This window comes from Leptonychotes weddellii, chromosome 6 (genome assembly GCF_054177405.1).
Source record: "Leptonychotes weddellii isolate Sample4059 chromosome 6, ASM5417740v2, whole genome shotgun sequence".
Lineage (NCBI taxonomy): Eukaryota > Metazoa > Chordata > Mammalia > Carnivora > Phocidae > Leptonychotes > Leptonychotes weddellii.
Window position 1 is genome coordinate 40,536,938 of NC_138374.1, and position 17,491 is coordinate 40,554,428.

The window sequence follows — 17,491 nt, forward strand, 5'->3', positions numbered from 1 at the left end:
TTAAAGAGGGCACATATTGAATGGAGTACTGGGTGTTAAGTGCAAAGAATGAATCGTGGAACACTACATCAAAAACTAATGATGTAATGTATGGTGATTAACATAACATCATAAAATAAAAAAAATAAAAAAACAAAAAACTACCCACAAAGAAAAGCCTAGACCTGGATAGCTTCACCACAGAATTCTATTATCCCAAACATTTAAAGAAAGATGAATGCCAATCTTCACAAATGCTTCCAAAAATATAGAAAAGAAGTAACTACTTCCCAATTCATTTTATAAGGCCATTATTGCCCTGGTACCAAAACCAGAGAAAGACATCACAAAAATTACAGACCATTATTTCTTGTGAGTATAGATACAAAATCTTCAGTAAAATACCAGCAAACCATTCTAGTAACAAATAAAAAGAATTAGAGTCTATGACCAAGTGGGAGTTTATCCCAGGAATGGAAAGTTGGTTTAACATCCAAAAATCAGTTACTACAATTTATCATGTCAGGAGAATCAAACAAACAAGCATGGTTATCTCAACAGATGCCAGAAAAGTACTTGATATAATCCAGTACATTATCACAATAAAATGATACTCAACAAACAAGAAATGGAAGGAAACTTTCTCAATCTGATAAAGGATGGCATCTACAAAAATCTAGCATCCTACTTCATATTGAAAGACTACAGGACCCCTCCACCCAAGATCAAGAATAAAACAAGAAGAACAGTGTACAAAAATCTATTGTATTTCTATACACTTGCAATGAACAATCTGAAAATGGAATTAAGAAAATAATTATAATAGCATCCAAAAGAATAAAATACTTGTGATTAAAAAAACAAAATAGTGCAAAACTTATACTCTATAAAATATTGTTGAAAGAAATTAAGATCTAAATAAATGGGAAAAGATCCCATGTTCATGGATTAGAAGATTTAATATTAAGATGACATATTCCTCAACTGATCTACAGATTCAATATAATCTCTATCAGAATGTCAGCTGATTTTATAAATTAAAAAGCTGTTTTTAAAATTCATATGGAATTTTAAGAGACCCAGCATAATCAAAAGAATCTTGAAAAAGAAGTAGAAAGTAGGGGACTCACACTTCCTGATTTCAAAACTTACTACAAAACAACAATAATCAAACGGTCTGCTAAGTATAAACATATAGATCAGTGGAGTTCAACTGAAAGTCCAGAAATAAACTCGTACATCCATGATCAATTGATTTTTGACAAGAATGCCAAGACCATTCAATGGAGAAGCAAATAGTTATTTATACCAAGGGTGTCCAGACAATTACATAGCCACATGTAAAAAAATAAAGTTAGACTCTTACCTCACATCAGATACAAAACTTAACTCAAAAATGTATCAAAGATCTAAATGTAAGAGCTAAAACTACTCAACTGTTAAATCATAGGGGGTAAGCATTAATTACTTTGGGTTTAGCAAAGTGTTCTTAGACATGAACCAAATTAGAAGAAACCAAAGGAAAAATAAAAAGTTAAACGGACTTCACCAATATTAAACTCTTGCTTTTCATAAGACAGCATCAAAAAAGTAAAAACGTAGAATGAGAGAAACTATGGATAAATCATGTATCTGTTAAGAAACTTGTATTCAAAATATATAAAGAACTCTTACAATTCAATAACCAAAGACAAGTAACTGTATTAAACAGTGGGCAAAATATCTGAATAGACCTTTCTCCAAGGAAGAGATGCAAATGGCCAACACACACATGAAAAGATGTTTGACATCATTAGTCATAAGAAGAGCAAATCACACCACAGTGGGATGTTATTTTATATTAACTAGGATAGCTAGGATCAAAAAGTCAGATAATAACAAGTGTTGACAAGGATGTGGAAAATTTGGAACGTTCACATACTTCTGGAGGGAATGTAGAATGGTTCAGCTGCTTTAGAAAACAGTCTGGCAGTTCCTTAAAAGCTTAAACATAGAGTTACCATAGGACCCAGTAATTCCACTCTTAGGTATATATATCAAAGAGAAATCTGAACATATGGCCCTACAGAAACTTGTGCTTGAATGATTATGGTAGCATTGTTCATAATAGCCAAAAGGTGGAAGAAAACCAAATGTCCATCGGGGGCAGGAGCAACGTGGAGGAGATGGCACAGACCGGAGGGGTGCAGCCACTAGCACCATGAGCATCCTCAACAAGCCCAAGAGTGAGGTGACCCGGAGGAGCTGCAGAAGTGGGAGGAGAAAAAGTTTAACACATGTCCACTCTCCGTTCTCACATAGTCAGGCAAGAACCACACCCAAGTGCTCATTAACTGCCACAACAGCTAGAAGCTCTTGGCCATGTGAAAGCCTTCGGCAGGCACTGCAACATGGTGTTGGAGAATGTGAAGGATATGTGGACCGAGGTCCCCAAGAGTGCCAAGGCAAGGAGTCCAAGCCAGTCAACAAAGACAGCTACATCTCCAAGATGTTCCTTAATGGGGACTCAGTCATTGCTGCCCTGTAGGACTGCTCATCACTGTCAGAATTCCTTCCCTCAACCTGCAAAGACCTGCCCTTTGTAATGGAAATAATAAAGATCTGTGTTTTTTCTAAAAAAAAAAAAAAAGAAGAAGAAAGAATTATTATTCAGTCATAAAGCAATAAAGTACTAATACATGCTACAATATGAATGAACCTTGAAAATATTATGTTAAATGAAAAAAGCCAGATGCAAATGACCACATATGATATGATTTCACTCATATATGTCCAGATCAGGTTAAATGTACAGAAATAGAAAGTAGATTTGTGGTAGCTTAAGCCTGGGTGTGTGTGTGTGACATGGGATTTGAGAGGGATGTGATACCTCAAAGGGCATGAGGTTTATTTTTGAGGTGATAAATATGTTTTAAAACTGTGATGATGGTTGTAAATACACTAAAATCACTGAATTATACACTTTGAATATAGGAACTGTATGGTGTGTGAATTATATCTCACTAAAGCTGTAAAAAAAAGTGACAAAGCCACTGTTGATCATCAGACTTGTAGGTTCACTTCTTGCTATGACCTCAACAGGGGCCATTGTTTTTTCTCTAAACCCTTATTTAGTCCATGGCTGGGCCTCGGAATCTGCTATTGAGGTTTGAAGTCTTTCTAGTTCAAGGAGCTGATTTCTGATTACCTGAGAGATACTGACCAAGGTTAGCTGTTTCCTCCTTCAAATACATCTCATTGGCATGGTGGAATTTTTGTCTGTTTTATTTTTTATTAATTTTTTTCTTTTTCTTTACCTTATTATTTTTCTCATTTTTCTTTTCTTTTTATTCTTTTTCCTATTTTTCTTTATTTCTTTCATATTCCTTTTATCATTAGTATTTTTTTTTTTTGGCATTTCTGGCATTGTGTTTTGACTCCATTATAAAGATCAGTTTATCAAGTAGACTTGGAAATAATTTTCTTTTTGAATGGTTTAGACCAAACTTATCACCAACTTTCCCAATTTTAAGCCTACCTTGGGACACCTTGAGTGCAAGTCCAACAGTAAGTCCAACAACTGCAGGGCCTTTCCTCTATCTTTGCTGAGGAGTAGACCCATGTTGGCAACTACCAGTTCTTCATGAGAGTCTCCAAAGGTAACTTGGCCAAGGTGAAGTTGGCCTGGCACATCCTGACTGGGAAAGAGGGAGCCATGATAATCAGCTTCCAGAAAATACCCATGAAGTCAGAATCCTAAAGTCTTTGAATCATCCCAACATAATTAAGATATTTGAGGTGATCAAGACTGAGAAAACACTCTACATCATGGAGAATGCTAGTGGAAGAGAGGTTTGATTATCTAGTGATTCATGGCATATGAAAGGAAAAAAGTGCTCAAGCAAATTATATTAGAAAGTATCTGCTGTGTAGTGCTGCCTCAGAAGTGGATTGTTTATAGAGACTTAAAGGCAGAACACCTGCTCTTGGACGTTGACATGAATATTAAGTGTGTAGACTGACTTCAGCAATAAATTCACCTTGGCAACAAGCTGGATACTCTCTGTAGCAGTTCCTCTTTTGCTGCTGCAGAACTATTCCAAGGCAAGTCTTATGATGGACTAGAATTGGAGGTGTGGAACCTGAGGGTTATCTGATATACAGTGGTCATATGATCCCTGACTTCTGATGCACAAAATCTCAAGAAGCTGTGAGAGCAGGTACTGAGTGGAATATGCCATATTCCTTTCTACTTTTCCATAAAGAGTGAAAACCTGCTCAAGAAATTTCATATTCTCAATCCTACCAAGACAGGCACTTTTGAGAAAATTATGAAAGATCTATGGATGAACGTAGGTCATAAAGATGAACTAAAGCCTATCTGGAGCTATTGCCTGACTATAATGACCCCTAGGTGGTGTTAATGGGTTATATAGAGGAAGAGATCAAGGATTCACTGATGGACCAGAAATATGAGGTGATGATCACTTATCTGCTCCTCGTACACAAGATATCTGAGCTGGAGGGCTTCATCATTACCCAAAAGCCCAGTCTTTGGCATTCCTTTCTCATCCCACATGCTACAGTACAGATTCTCTGCTAGCCAAGTCAGTGGGGTTTCAGTGATCATGCCAGTCCTGCTATTCCCATCTCTAATTCTGAGAATACTGAGTAGCCTGAGGAGGACTAGGAATCAGAAGAGAAGGCCAGGAGCACACTTGCCACCTCCCTGCCTACCTGTTCTGAAGAGGAAGAAGATAACTCCTCATAGATAACAACCTTTCCACCAACACAAATCAAAGTTTCAATTCCCCACTTTTGGAGGGAATTGGCCAGGCCTCCATCCAGAATGTGAAGAGCCTATGCTAGGGTCTGGGGCCTCCATGGCTTCTGCTTCTGCTGCAGTTGGCTGGATTTGCTCCACCTGCACTAGAAACCCATGACAGCCTTGGTACAGCTTAGCCAGGCCTCTGGGTGGTGGTCTGCAGACACTAAAGGTGAAGTGCCTCAGCACAGCCCTGTCAACATGTCCCTGTGGCTTCCCTCTCTGCCCACGTATCAGCAACAGTGCTGGAGCCCCAGACAGGAAACTCCTTCCACACCAAGCAGTTCTGATATGCACGTAACCACCAGAGTTTGTCCTGTGGGAAGACCCCAGTCTCACCATAGGGCAATAGTCAGGGCCAGCAGGGGACAACTCCTTGCTGCCTCTGCAAGTTCAATTTCAAGTTTATGGAGACATCTGGGTTTCAGGTTTACCAGAAGGAATCTGAATGAACCTGAAAACAAAGGCCTAGTGGAGATGCTCGAACTTCACATGGTGGGCCGCAGGGGCAATGATAAAAGAATATCTAGAGGCCAAATGGTGCTCACTGTACATGGAGTATGAAGATCACAACCTCCATGGAGTCTGTTGGGACATCTGTGAGGTCCTGGACACAAACAGCTGCAGTACAAGCTAGACGAAAAATATGTGCTGCTCAGCATTCACAGCTCCCAGGGCCACAAGGACTACATGCAGGGGAAGATTGAGGCATGCAAAAAGCCACAGCGATCTCTCAATGGGTTCCACTTACATGGATATCCAGCATTTCTGTGGCCTTCAAAAACATTGCCTCTAAAATAACCATGGTGTTAAAGCCATGGAGCCACGAGGGAGACAAGAGGAGAGGTAGGGTGGCCCTCACTGCCAGCCACTCTGCCCCAACCTAGAAGAAACTGCAGAGGTTAGATTGGTGTATTTCCTCTGGTAACCCCTCTGCTCTCTTGATTCTCCCTGTTTTGTTTGGGTTTTTTTGTTTTGTTTTTGTGGGGATGGGGAGATGGGTCTGTTGAAATAATTTCTCTTTTCTCTCCATATGTCCTGCTTTTAGCTCCTAATGTCCGTTAGGATTTCTTCGAGCTGACTAGAATAAACCATTCTTTATAATAGACTACACATTACATAGTAAATGCATTTACATCATGCCCCCTGGTGCAAAAGGGAAGAAGCATATAGATGTAAAAATCTCTGTGTCAGATGGTTTAAATGGTAATCGCTTAAAATCAGGGGTAGCATGAGAAGACAGGAAAGCACTTAGTTGCTTCTGCAAAGAAAAATAAATTTCTTTTCTCTGGAATAAATATAAGCCAATAAAGCTCAGCCAAATGACCTCATGAGCATAAATGTTCTCCAGGCAAACACTATAAAGTGTTAAGATGAGCATATCTAACCTGTTGCAATAAAGCTGTTCAGTGGTAAGAGCCCTCGGATTTCACACCTCTAGGATAGATTAAATATTTTATCTTCAAAGGAACAATAATCAGATAGGGAGAGTAAAGGAACTGACTTTATTTGATACTTGATTTACTTTCCCTGCCATTTCGATGAGTCATCTTTTGGTGTTGATCTTCAGTTCAGCTGCTGTTGTAGCACCAGAATCCTGAGTGATGAGGAAAAAAGAATGGTTTCATTTAGGAGAAGTAAATATTCCAGTAGCTGTGAACTCAGGATTTAAAAATCATTCTAACCTGCTGAAGGCAAACAGACCTAGCATACAGTCAAGTGAGAAACAAATGGTAGAAATACCTGTGTGAGGCCAGTCCCTGGTTATATATAGTATGTGGCTGCTCTGTGGCTTGCCTCTTGTTATCTGCTTCATTCTCCCCGACCCCCAACTTTCTCCAGGATTCCTTCACCCACTGCCTTTCCAACTCTGCCTCTATAGACCAAGTGATTCCTTCATTCTCTTCATTCATCTAATAAGTATTTCCTTAGTGGCCACTGAGTACTATGCTCGTCTGTGAAGATACAATATTTAAAATAGTTTATACTAGACAAATGCATAAACAAATATACTGTACTAAAAACTATTTTAGGATAGCTACTGATAGCTCTTGAAACAGAGAATGATATAATTACTTGTGGGTAGAATAACCAATGGATGAGCAGAAATATGAGCTGCAAATATATATGGAGCCACATTTTAGGAAGACAGAGCTAGCATAAATTCACAGAGTCTAGAAGGTTCTCTGAGATAGGTAATAGCATATAATTGGGCATAACATAGTTATGACATGTGGCAGAAATGGTGGCAGATTATATAGGAGGATAAATTGAGATCAGATTCTGAAGACCCGTAAAGAGCTTGGTCTTTATCCTGGAGGTGAATCATCAATGAATATGCTAAGAAGCAATGTATATTTTAGGATGATCATTCCATTTTCAGGATGAAGAATATGTATTAAACATCCCAGCTTCTAGATTTATCCACAATCTGTAGAAAAAGAATTTTGAGACCACAGTTTTTGCTAACATGTATCAATTACCAAAGTTGTTGCTTTTAAAAAGATGGACACATTTTTAGTGAAATTAGTGGTAAGTACAATTCTCCCCCCGATTCAGTAGGTTATAGGAAGATGAGGTTATTTCTACAAATTTTAGAATTAAAGCAGGAGGTAATACGGTGAGTACAGAGACTCCAATTATCTTACTTTCTTTTGATCTTCAATGATCACCAGTAGACAAATATACTGAACTACAACCAATACTCAGTGAAAAATAACTGCTTATAGGAGGATAATTTAGAATGCCAGTCCAATCTCAGTCATGTCTTTGGTGAACTTTCCCTCCCATAACCCCTATATATGTGATACAATAAGGAATCCATCCCTAAAACCTGGCTGCAGGTGATTGGACCAATGATGGATACATGACCTAAGGACAATTAAGCCATTAAACTGGCCTAATACACCTATTGCCCTAACTTGGTAAGATACTCTACCTTGCCACACAAACCAGGATCTGTGGACAGCCATCTTTGGCATTACCAGGTAACTTATTAGAAATGCAAAATCTGACTCTAATCAAGACCTCATGAATCAATACGCATTTTACCAAGATTCCCAGGTGACTCATATTCATATTACATTTTAAGAAGCACAACTCCGGACCAGCAGGTCTGACTCATGAAAATTTAAGTTAAGAAACACTGAAAATAGGGGAGTTATTATCAGACTAGAAAGAAATACTTATAGAATATAACTGTATTCATGTTCATAGCCACCTTTGTGACTCCTGCTACTAAAAGTATGTGGAGCTACCCCATGTCTAGACTCTCCCTCTAGTTCCAAGTATTTAGATTCCTTCTGTAATGTTTCTGTTCTTAAATTTTTTTTTTAAAGTCAAGTCTTTCATGTAGGGGCACCTGGGTGGCTCAGTCGTTAAGTGTCTGCCTTCGGCTCAGGGCATGATCCCGGGGTCCTGGGATTGAGCCCCGCACTGGGTTCCCTGCTCAGCAGGAAGCCTGCTTCTCCCTCTCCCACTCCCCCTGCTTGTGTTTCCTCTCTTGCTGTCTCTCTCTCTGTCAAATAAATAAAATCTTAAAAAAAAAAGTCTTTCATGTAGATATTCATAATAAACTTTCCTTATCTTGGAACCAGTTTGAGATTCTTTGTTTCCTACAACAAAAGTTGCCAAAATAAAACACTTCTTATAGTAGCAATCTCCAAGGAGTTAACCTGAGCAAATCTCCAGTTCAATCCAGTAATTCTAGTAAGAGCAACAATTTCTCTTGTGTATAAAATTAGCCACAATTCGTTTCCCCCACCAGAACTGGTCAGTTAGGAAAAAACAGATCACTCTCACTTAAGACATGCATTAATCTCCATAGGCTAGCCAGATGATTCCTTGTACAGAAAAGGGACATTTACTCATGACCTGAAAGAAAGAAAGAAGCCATGTCAAGAGAAAATTGTCCTCCCTTTTCATAGGCAGAATCAGCAATCTTTGCTGATTTTTCCCTAGAGAGAAGAGAGAGTCTAATGTAGATATTCCAATTTTAAATTCGGGAGGTTTGGCTTTTTCCCAAGACCCTGCCCGGAAAATCTGCCTCTTTATTGACAATTCCTCTATCTTTTGTTTCCATAAACAACTTCAAAGAAAGTAGTATCTACCATGAATATTCTGTCTTGACCCATCATTGCAAGATATTTGACCTTGAGCTAGTTATTCAAACTTCCTGCTTCTCCATTTCTTTATCTATAACTGGGGTACATAGAAGCCCTGTTATTCCTTCTATTTGATTTTATTCCATAATCACATCCAACCAAATCAATATATATGCACACATACACACATATACACATATATGTACATATACATATATGTATATACACCATATACACATACATATATGTATATATGTATATACATATACAATACATATATCACATACATACATATACACATACATATACACATATATGTATATGTGTATACATATATACATATATGTATATGTATACACACATGCACACATATACACACATCTATATATGTATGTATGTATATATATCATATTTATGTCAGTAATTATATATGTATACAATTTTCTTTTTTTTTTTTAAGATTTTATTTATTTATTTGACAGAGAGAGACACAGCAAGAGAGGGAACACAAGCAGGGGGAGTGGGGGAGGGAGAAGCAGGCTTCCTGCCGAGCAGGGAGCCCGATGCAGGGCTCAATCCCAGGACCCTGGGATCATGACCCCACCGGAAGGCAGATGCTTAACCGACTGAGCCACCCAGGCACCCCTGTATACAATTTTCAATGTTAAATAAATGCAAGATATTCCTAAATTTTTCTGCATTATCTTGGAGCTTTTTCAATATTTTTTAACAGTGGAATTTTTTGTTTAAAGAAAATATTGCATATTAAATAAAAGAGCCGGTGGTCTAGTTAAAATAGCTATGTGGTGATGAAGGTATATGATGTTACTAGAAATTAACTCTTCAAAAATTATAACTAAATGTGGGGTTTCCTGGAAAAGAGTGTGAAAATCAGATTTCTATATAACTTGAGACATCATATATCAAATTTCTAAGATACATATCAATAGCATCTGCAGTAATGAAAACTTTCCTTTATCTTTTCCAGTATTTATATTTTTTATTTTTTACATTTATCTGCTTGAAATGGTGATCAGTGTGAAATATTGGTGAAGACAATAGCCATGCTTGTTTGTTCTTCCTAACTGGTTTTTAGTATGAAAGACTACATAATTTATTATTTTTAATAATATTTAATATTATAAAATAATAACATTAATTTTAATAATAACTTTTGGACATATACATTTTTCTAAAGTTTACTTTTAAATAAGAAAAGAATGATGACTTCCATGAAATTACTTTTTTCCCCAAAATATTATAAATTGGTTTAAGCATGTTATATAATACATATAAATCATAAAAATCAACATCATCATCATCATCAAAACAAAGACCCAAGTACCAACCACCCAATTAAGAAATAAAATATATTCTTTAAAACCTACTTGAATGTCTTTTCATTACCTATATAGTACATTTTCTGTTTTGCTTTGTTTTCTGATTATAGATTTTTTTATGCTCATTAAAAGTAATTTTTAAAATACTGAAAATTATAAAGAATAACATGAACAACCAGCAGTTTGCCACTTAGCAATGAGCGCCCCTAAACTTTTGTGCTCTTCCAGTGTTTAGTATATGTACATATGTTATGTGTTTACAAAATATAATCATACTCCTTTAACTTGGGTTTTTAAAAAAGTTTATGCATGTTTTGCTATTATAAATGTTATTATTAAATGTTAAATCTCTGTATCTCTGATTATTTCCTTATGAAAGGATTGTGTTGGTGAAAATAGTGCATTAATGGGTACAAACTTTTTTTTTTATTTATTAAGTACTCCTAAATAGCTTTTCAGAAAGGTGGAACCAACTCATATTTGAGAACAATATATTTTGCCCTACATTGTATGCTAATTTCTTATACATAATAGCACAAACACATTTTTAAAGTGTTTATAATTCATGTAGTTAATGATTTTTAAATCATTTTAATCATTTGAAACATTCACACAGATTCCTTGGGCTATAGACAAATCACTCTATTTTTCTTTCTTTTGAGTTAGCTGTCATCTGTGTTTTTATTCAACATTTTAAATTCTCAGTTAATAAATGTTACCATTTTCTTCTTAAAGATCAGGCACTGCAAACCAAACTGAAAACCCAAGTCTGTTTGTGAAATGGTGCATTCTTGACGCTATGTTGGTGGTGATGTTGGGTTTTTTAGGTCAGACTTTACAAAGTCAAGTGAAATTTTTACAGGAGACATCAAGCTAGGTGTACTGTATTTCCACAGTAACTGTGCTATACATCATACTTGTCTGTGTTACAATTCCATCCCACCACTTTTTCTTAAGTCTGACATGTTGAGAACTACAGAACAAAGTTAAAACGACAGATATTTATTAAACGTCTGGCTGCTCTATCTAATGGGGTTTAGAGTCTCCTACATTTCTGGTTTCAGCTGCCAGTTCCCAAGCTAGTGATACCGCTGATAAAGGGTGGCTTTGACAGGGAAAAAGGGAGAAGGGCAATATGACTTGGGGAAGTATAAAGGTTTCATGCAAAGGATTTTTAGAGCTGAAAGAAAAATGCCTTCAGAGCCTCTGTTAAGCCTCACTTAAGTTGATTCCAGGATATCATTACCAACTTATCAAATATGGCCTGAAGAGGTCAAGAAAAACCAGCCCAACCAGGAATGCAGAACAAACTTTGAAAGAGTTGAAAGTATAAGCTTTGGCAATGGAGTTTGGATTGGGGTATGGGTAAAATTATTGAGAGGTTCTTCTGACCTCACATTTTTAATATTTTATTGTACTGATTTTTTTTTTTCTGACCTGCCTTCTAGCCACTCTTTAGTTAAGAAACGCAAAATACATTGAACACTTGACATGGGAAAAGAGGTTTAGGAAAACTTTACTGAACCTTCTTAGCTCAGCCCATAACTGCAGACTGTCCATGCACAGAGGGATCTTACTTCTGCCATGAACATGTCCTGCCATGGTCCATTAGACCTCAGCAAGATACACCAGCCTGGCTCAATCAGTCTTCACATACACCTGAGCTCAAGTCTCCAGTGTTTGGCTGAGCTTGGGTGCAATTTTCTGTGCCTTTTCCATGACATTGTATAATCATTATTCCTTTTCTACTATCTCTGTTTTCATCCACATAATCAACTCTAAATTCGCCTTTTTAATAATTCTCATCAGTTGTTTGGTTTAGCTTAACATGAATGATTGATTTTTTTACCCTCTTGGACACACACAAGGAGTTGATGTTAAGTAATTAATAAGAAGTATTATGAGCACAGCACTTTCTGGCTCCTGTGTTGCCCTGGCAGTTGCTGACTCCCTGGGGGCACATGCAGCTGTACCCCTCTTTAGCCTGTGCAGGAGTGTGTCTGCCACCCCACAATTTGTGGTCCTCAGACACCTCCTGCTCAAGGAACCCAGGACTACTCTTTTTGGTCAAGGTTAGCCTGACTTTTTCCTCAATGCTTCTGCCTCTTCTCAGCTCCCTGCCCTATATAATTTCATGTAGGAACTTAGATTTCATAGAACAAAAGGCAGGAAGGGGTTTTACCTTCAATCACCTTTTGTTTTGTACTGCATCACAAGCCTGCTGTGAGTATATCTTGGGTTTGGTGATAAAGGGAAAATGTGAAGATCCCTAAGAAGTACTAAGTAAGATTTTGAGTAGGCGTATTGTAAAAATGAGTGATCAAATCTCTTCCCTTTCTTGACATATAATTTAATACCATTGGAACCTTTAGCTCAGTTGTTTGGTTAATTTTCCACAAGGATTTTGAAAAGGACTCAACAACCAGACTCGGAAATAACTAGGACTTTTTTAGATGACTTGGCTTTAGAAACAATATACTCAACGTATGCAGAATATTTTTTATTTTTAAAGATATGTTAATGACACACTGGAATTTTACATTCAACACACAGCAGTTGGACAGAACTAGAATTGGATACAGTTGCATGTATCTGAGTGTGTTTTGTAAAACCTCTTCCCTGGCAACTTTCAACTGAAATGCTGACATCCCAGCAACATTTTTCAATACACAGAGTTGCAATTTTAAAAGTATTTAAATCCTAAATCTATCAAATAATCTTTGCAAAATTCTATTTTTTCATTAATTTACTTAATAAGTATCCACAATACAGTACTTTTGGAGACAAGAACAAAGCAGTAGGTAGAAACAACAGAGCCTAACTTTTCTAGTCTTTCTAGAAGATCATTTTGGATTCTTTTAGAGAATCAAAGAGGGAAGCTATATTTGGAGCCAGCGGATACAATGGAAGGTGCCAGGAGTCCTAGGTTCACATGCACACCTACATTTTATGTACTTGATCTGAGATAAAATACATGTAGGCATTGTTTTAAACATTACATTTCTGTATAAATACAAATTATATTATTCCTAAATCCTAAGATATTTGGAAACCAGTTCCAGCCTCCATATAATCAGGCATAAGAGTAGAATGTAGATTTTACTCCTAATACTGTAGGAAGTTCAGTGTTTAATCTGTATCTACCTATGTTTAATTTCTAATCAAGTATACAAAATAGGGATCCATTATCTACATGTTTTAAATGAACAAAATTGTAGAGATTTAATACTTAAAGGAACACATATAACCAATATTATAAAAGTAACTTAAAATAATATTTTGAGTTCCCTCCAGAAGGAACCTGAACTAAGTGGAATATCCTTCCTCCTCCCTGGTCTCCCCTGATTGACTAATAACATCATAGCAACAAATTTTCATTGGTTGTTTATTATAGGCTGAGAGCTAGGAAAATGCTTTCATGCGTTATATCATTTTTAAGCCTGTATATGCCACAAGTATCAAGATGTTTTTGCCTGAAATAGTGCTATTGGGGCAATATGATGGGATAGACCCAGGGCTTGTGTACTTTCCCCTCTGGGCAAGGCAATAGAGATCAGGGGAAGTGGTAGAGAACATCTTGAACAAATAATATTAGGAATCAATGCCTAATTTAGAAGGGTAAGAGAGAAAGGCAAGCATGCCTTGAATATAGCAGAGAGGGGGAACTTTGCATTGAACAGCTTAATTCCTCTGTATACTAATAGAAATGCATAATATCAAGTAAGAAATTGCTTCTAGAATTCCATGTATTAATTCATCAATTCAGCAGATATTTATTAAGATTTTGCACCTTACACCTGCTTTAGGTTCTCTTGTGTATCCTCAGGATACAGAAATGAATAAAGAAAAAATATTACTTATTGGAAGACATATTTTATTTTATTTTATTTATTTTTTTAAGGATTTTATTTATTTTTTTGACAGAGAGAGACATGGCAAGAGCAGGAACACAAGCAGGGGGAGTGGGAGAGGGAGAAGCAGGCTTCCCGCAGAGCAGGGAGCCCAATGTGGGACTCGATCCCAGGACCCTGGGATCATGACCTGAGCCGAAGGCAGACGCTTAATGACTGAGCCACCCAGGTGCCCTGGAAGACATATTTTAATACAAGATTGGAATTAACTGATAATAACATTAGAACTATGTTAATTTGAAATATATAATATGACTAAATTTTCTCAGAGTAAAATAGAAAATGTGGCAGGGTAACAGCCATGCACTTAATTTCACATGATTTAACAGAGTTGTATCATCAGTGTGACTGGTTGTAAATATTCTACAATTTCTGAATAATTTTGTGACTTATTGTGATGAAGCTAAAATAAAAATATATTTTATGTGGCTTCAAGCACATGTTAATTGATTTTCTTAATTCCTTTTGGTTCCTCCCATTGATCTAAAATCAGACTTACATATACTAAAACCTCAAAAGCTGATCTACACAGGTTGAGCAAAGCACCACCAAGGGGAAAGGAAACCTGGTTTACTTTCACAGAAAACAAATGTTAAGATTATACATAGTTGTATTCTTTACATTGGATATTGTATTAGAATCCTTATTACAGGAAATGAAATCATTTTAGCATTCTTAGCATTACTGTTCCTAGATTAGTGTCTCTAGCTACAGTTTTAAAATGTATAACCTGAAAATGAAATAAATTTTGCCTTATAACAGTGCACCATGATCTATGTAAAAAGACTGTCCATTTGGTGTATTTTTTTAAAGAGAAAAAGCACTTTCATATTAACAAGTAGCATGTGTGTTAATTTTAGATTTTATAGGAGGAAATGGATAATGCACTTAGACTAATAGTACTGATTAATAAAATTTTAACATATTTTAATTCTAGTATGTTAACATAAAGTGTTAAATTAATTTCAGGTGTACAATATAGTGATTCAGCAATTCTATACACTAAGTGCTCATCATGCTAAATGTACTCTTTAATCCCCATCACCTATTTCACCCAACATAGAAATTTAATAATTTTAAATAACATTATTCTTTAAAAATATAATTTAGCAATTTGAAGGGATTTTCTAATAATATTAAAATCACCCAGAAATTAATTTGTAAATTTTAAACCACAGTAAATTACAGATAATGGCATATGCCCATGTATCCACTACATGTGATAGTGGACATTTTATCTTTGTATCTTGAAATGTTTTAATTAAATAAATAGAATGCTGCAGGTAAATCTAAAGCCTCTTTGTTATTTTCTGTAGTTCCACCCCCTTCCTTTTTTCCTCGAAAACAAACATTATTGTGTACTTGTTTTGCATAATTTTGGTCCATTTTTTATTTTTTATTTTTTTAAAGCTTTTATTTATTTATTTGACAGAGAGAGACACAGCAAGAGAGGGAACACAAGCAGGGGGAGTGGGAGAGGGAGAAGCAGGCTTCCTGCTGAGCAGGGAGCCCAATGCAGGGCTTGATCCCAGGACCCTGGGATCATGACCTGAGCCAAAGGCAGACGCTTAACGACTGAGCCACCCAGATGCCCCTTGGTCCGTGTTTTAAAGCCATTACTGTATATTTTTTTATCTATAAAGACATGCCTATGTATGTGTTTTAATTCATGTAATTTTTATAACTTCACTTTTTCATTTATCTTACACTTTTGAGATGAATTTAAGTTAATACAACACTGTATTTCAATTATTTAAATTGTTAGGTTTATTCACTTTATGAATATAGCATTTTTATCTATTCCTCCATTGATGTTCTTTTTGCTGGTTAGGTTTGCAATATATTTTGCAAGATATACTTCATCAGTTTGAGGAATTACACTTCTTTTTTCATTCAAGACTTTTTTATTCATTTGTTTGAGAGACAGAGAGAGAAAAAGAGCAGGAGCATGGGGGAGGGGCAGAGGGAGAAGCAGGCTCCCCAGTGAACAGGGAGTCTGATGGGGCTTCACCCTGGGACCCCAAGGTCATGAGCTGAGTCGAAGGCAGATGCTTAACCAACTGAGCCACCCAGGAATTATGTTTTTATTCCTATTTTTTGAGACTATTTCAATCATAAGTGTCCCTTAAATTTACACACACACACACACACATACACACACACATCCAATCTTGGGCTTTTCAGTTATGTTAATTTATTATTGTAACAAAGAAAACCAGCAGTTAGCTCAAATACAAACACCACTGATGGTCATTTTCAGTGTCATATAACAAAAATTGTTAATAAGTATTATCTTTATGTAACAAATTTCCCAAAATAGATCTTAATTAAAAAATAAACAGTGCTATTGAGATATAATTTACATATCATAAAATTCACTCATTTAAAGTGGTTTTTAATGCTTTCTAACATATTTACAGAGTAGTATAACCATCACTATAATAATTTTAGATCGTTTTTATCACACCAAAATAATCTTGTATCCAATAGTAAACACTTTAATTTGTTTAAATTAAACAAGTTCTTTCACTCTCATCCACACAATTCCCACCCAGCCCTAAACAACCACTAATATAATTTCTGTTTCTATAGGTATATCTATTCTGGGCATTTCATATAAATAATATCATATAACATGCAATTGTGGACTTCACAAATATATTCAGAACATTCTATCCCAAAGCAACAGAATACACATTCTTCTCTAGTGCCCATGGAACATTCTCCAGAATAGATCACATCCTAGGTCACAAATAAGGTCTCAACTGGTACCAAAAGACTGGGATCATTCCCTGTATATTTTCAGACCACAGTGCTTTGAAACTAGAACTCAATCACAAAAGGAGAGTCAGAAAGAACTCAAATACATGCAGGCTAAAGAGCATCCTACTAAAGAATGAATGGGTCAACAAGGAAATCAAAGAATTAAAAAAATGCATGGAAACCAATGAAAATGAAAACACAACTGTTCAAAATCTTTGAGATGCAGCAAAGGCAGTCCTAGGAGGCAGGTATATAGCAATACAAGCCTTTCTCAAGAAACAAGAAAGGTCTCAAATACACAACCTAACCCTGCACCTAAAGGAGCTGGAGAAAGAACAGCAAATAAAGCCTAAACCCAGCAGGAGAAGAGAAATCATAAAGATTGGAGCAGAAATCAATGAAATAGAAACCAAAAGAACAGTAGAACAGATCAACGAAACTAGTAGGAGCTGGTTCTTTGAAAGAATTAATAAGATTGATAAACCCCTGGCCGGACTTATCAAAAAGAAAAGAGAAATGACCCAAATAAATAAAATCATGAATGAAAGAGGAGAGAGCACAACCAACACCAAAGAAATACAAACAATTATA

At 36.2% G+C, this 17,491-nt stretch overlaps 2 pseudogenes; both read left to right on the plus strand.

The window, feature by feature from the left end:
- Positions 1-2,179: 2,179 nt before the first annotated feature.
- On the plus strand, positions 2,180-5,272 carry LOC102729511 (serine/threonine-protein kinase MARK2 pseudogene; annotated as a pseudogene).
- On the plus strand, positions 5,080-5,773 carry LOC145715850 (serine/threonine-protein kinase MARK2 pseudogene; annotated as a pseudogene).
- Positions 5,774-17,491: the final 11,718 nt, after the last annotated feature.